Source organism: Urocitellus parryii, chromosome 1 (genome assembly GCF_045843805.1).
Source record: "Urocitellus parryii isolate mUroPar1 chromosome 1, mUroPar1.hap1, whole genome shotgun sequence".
NCBI classification, from domain to species: Eukaryota; Metazoa; Chordata; class Mammalia; order Rodentia; family Sciuridae; genus Urocitellus; species Urocitellus parryii.
Window position 1 is genome coordinate 212,167,517 of NC_135531.1, and position 3,679 is coordinate 212,171,195.

The following is a 3,679-nucleotide window of genomic DNA, read 5'->3' on the forward strand; positions in this document are numbered from 1 at the left end:
TAAGAAGACGAACTAAACAGTCTAAGAAGGACTCAGGAAACATATTGGGGACACTACATAATGGTTTATGTTGGGCTCTCCTATTTTTTATTTTGCTTTCAGGCACTCTACTGCTCATTTTGGGAATCTTTGCTCATTTCTTTTATTAGAAGGTTATCATTTTATAATATACTTTGAACACACTTTTAGGTAGCTAAAATTGGATTTCAATAGTTTTGAGAACCCTGTTGCCTAGTAAAAAATGGGGAAAAGTGGGGCTAGGGACGAGAAATAGTTATTTTTAAGTTATTAGCAAATTCTCATTTTTCTATGGGTGAAATTTTGAATTCACTTGTTTTATTGCATCATTAGCTCTTTGATGCCTTTTTTAATTGGTGTATTATAATTACACAAAACAGTGGGGTTTGTTGTTGTATATTCATACATGCACACAGTAGAACAATATAATTTGGTCAACGTTTTTCCCCAGTTCTCCCCTCCCTCCTCTCTCCTCCTGATCCTCTTCCTCCACTGAATTTACTTTTTAATTGGTACTGGGGGTTTAACCCAGATACGCTTTACTGAGCCACATCCCCAGCCCTTTTTGTTTTTTATTTTTTACTTTTAGACAGGGTCTCATTAAGTTGCTTAGGGCCTCACTAAGTTGTGGAGGCAGGTCTTGAACTTTCAGTCCTCCTGTCTCAGCCTCCAGAGCCTCTGGGATTACAGGTGTACCACTGTTCCCGGCACTACTGGCTTTTCTTTTAAGAATAGCTTGCTCCTTTACTTCCTCTCCTTGGTTCACAGACCTATGTATTTGATTATAGGGAAGATACCACATATAATGGTCTCTAATTCAAAGTATACACTGCACCCTGTAAGAGACAATTCCAACTTTCACATGGTTGTTTCCAATTGACACAGTAACTGAGTTTTTAGTAAGCCATACTAGCTTTGAAATAACCCAGCCATTTCAGAGAGATGGGTTATGTGCATGACATAATTTATGGGCATTTCACCTATTGCTGAAGAAACCCTCACCTGGGAAAGATTCCTTTTATAAAGGAGTGCCCATTACCCTTAAGGCTCACCATGATCACCCCTTTTACAAGTGGACCCTTGGATAGGGTCAACTCTCAGCAAGTTCCAGGTGCATAATATACACTATGCTCTAGGAAGAAATGACTTGCCTAATTTCAAAGCCTTGATAATAATATCCAGCAATAGAAACCTGGGGAGCTTTCCAAGGATATTTGTCCAAAAAGGATATAACATTAGTTTTGGCTTAATTCATTGATATGGGTAGGCTTCCTGGAGAATCTGAATTTAATGTGTAAGTTCCATGCTAATTAACACTTCACTAAAACCTGGATTCAAGGGTGGCTTATAATCCATGAGGATGGTATGCCAGAGCTTTTCTGATATGATGTGGAGAAGGAAATCCGCAGAAAATCCACAAGAAGTCCACAGGCATAAAAATGTTGGACTGGGTTTATCAAGTGTAACCTAATGCCCATCTTGCTACCTACCACTCCACTAGAAGGCCTAGAAGACAGTCTCTTAGCTGAGATATTGACAAGTCCACTAGTGAAGGGCACACCTGCATCCTTGAAATGCTTCATGATTGCTCTTTGAAGTCCACATGTGATTGTCAGGGTGCTGCCCATGCAGATGGGCTCCCTGGTTGGATTATGAAGTATCTTGGTGTAGTTAGACATTGTGTTTTATTAGAGTATTGAGTTTCTTTCAACTGCATATTGATTTCTTCAACAAATTTGAACTTTTAGCCATCATTTCCTCAGACTTTTTCTTTTTGCAGAAATTATTATTTTGCAGCAATTTATTATTTTGATACAAGGTCTTCCCAAGTTGCCTAGGCTGGCCTTGAACTTGTGATCCTCCTGTCTCAGCCTCCTGAGTAGTTGGGATTACAGGTGTGTGTTACCCTTCTCATTTTTTTTTTTTTTGGTAGGGAAATCTGCAGGTCTATTTTATTTCCACTAGAAAAAATATTATAATCTATATAAAATTTTGGTCCACTTTTTTTCCCTTTACTTCTACAATTCAAGATTGAACATTTACTCAAGTAAAAGCAGAATCATACATTGAACTAAATATTCACATCATGAAATTAATAGGATTTAATTGAATCAGGTTTGCTTTTTAGTATTTTTCAGGAACGATAACTCCTTTTTCTTACATGTTATTTTCCCTGTACTTCCATTTATTTGAGTGATGATCTAATGAATGTCTCTTCTCTCACATTCAGCAATGAGTGTACATAAGTGTAATTTGCAGCATCAGTAACTAGATTCATTATCTAATATTTATGTCAGATCCCTTTCTGCTATGGTGTTCCCACAGTCACCTCAGATATTTTAATCACATGTACACTTTCCAATGTCAATTGTAAAAATCAAGATGTTAATTTAAAGAAATGATGAGAACAACACTGTGCCCACTTGTAGTCATGCTGTTGTGAGAGGACCTCGGACAGTTACTGCTTCAATCTCAGCACCCTCCTTTGGGTAAAGCAGCAGCATGGTAAGCAGCCCTAGCAGGAAAATTACTCTCGAAATACTGTTTGTAGATCCTATTGACAGTATTGAAATCATTTATGTTAGCCAGCAAAATAGTGGCTTTGAGCACATTAGTGAACTCACAGACTGCAGCTTTCAGAATTTTACCTATCTTTGTAAGAACTTGTTTAGCTTTTGCTGCTACCTCTCCTGGCACAAGGTGTTCTGCTTGAAGAGTTGATGCCTGTCTGTTCAGAGATGTAAATGATCCTGTTGATTAACACTGTTTGACTGTAGGGACCAGTGGACCCTGGGGCTTTTGTGATGCTGAAAACCTTTTTGATCAGGTAAGACATGGCTAGACCTTCTTTCTGGAGAGGCCAGTTGGGGGTGGGCTCTCTGGGTATTATGCTCAACTATTTTTTTAAAAAGATGTTTTCTCTCCTCTCTTCTCCTTCTTCTTCTTAGGCCCTACATCTACATGAGTAGTAGGCTGTTTGAGGTTGTTCTGAAGCTCACTGTTTTTTTTTTTTTTTTGTGAGTTCTTTTTCTCTGTTTCATTTTGAAAAGTTTCTATTGATGTGTCTTCAAATTCACTAATGCTTTCTTCCATAATGTCTAATCTAATGTTAATCCCATTTAGTGTATTTTTCATCTCATGTACCATGTTGCACTTTTCAACCTTAGAAGTTGATTCGAATATATTTTATATCACCATCTATGTCTTTCCCTACCATACGTAAGATTTCTTCTACTTTCAACACATTATAATTATAATACCTGTTTTAGTGATCATGATTCTATTATCTGTGTCATTATGAGTCAATTTTAGTTGATTTTCTTCACCTTTTTAGGTTATATTTTTGTATGTCTGGTAATTTTTTTTGAATGCCAATAGTTATGAACTTTACATTTTTAGGTGCTGCATATGCTTTAATTTCTTTGCATGTACTTAATATTTGTTCTAGAATATAGTTAATTTCCTTGGAAACATTTAATTGTTTCAAGCCCTGTTTTAAGTTTTGTTATGCAGGTTAAGAAAGTCTAGGTCTGATTTTTTCCCCCTATTATTAACATACTATATTTCTGAGTACTCTCCTGGTTCCCCTGTATTATTACAAGGTTTTTCCATACCAGTTGGTGGGTTCACCAAATATTTCTGAATCTCTGTGAACTCTGAA

General features: G+C 36.8%; 1 pseudogene; it reads right to left on the reverse strand.

Moving 5' to 3' along the window:
* Positions 1-2,447: 2,447 nt before the first annotated feature.
* On the reverse strand, positions 2,448-2,854 carry LOC113191643 (2-iminobutanoate/2-iminopropanoate deaminase pseudogene; annotated as a pseudogene).
* Positions 2,855-3,679: the final 825 nt, after the last annotated feature.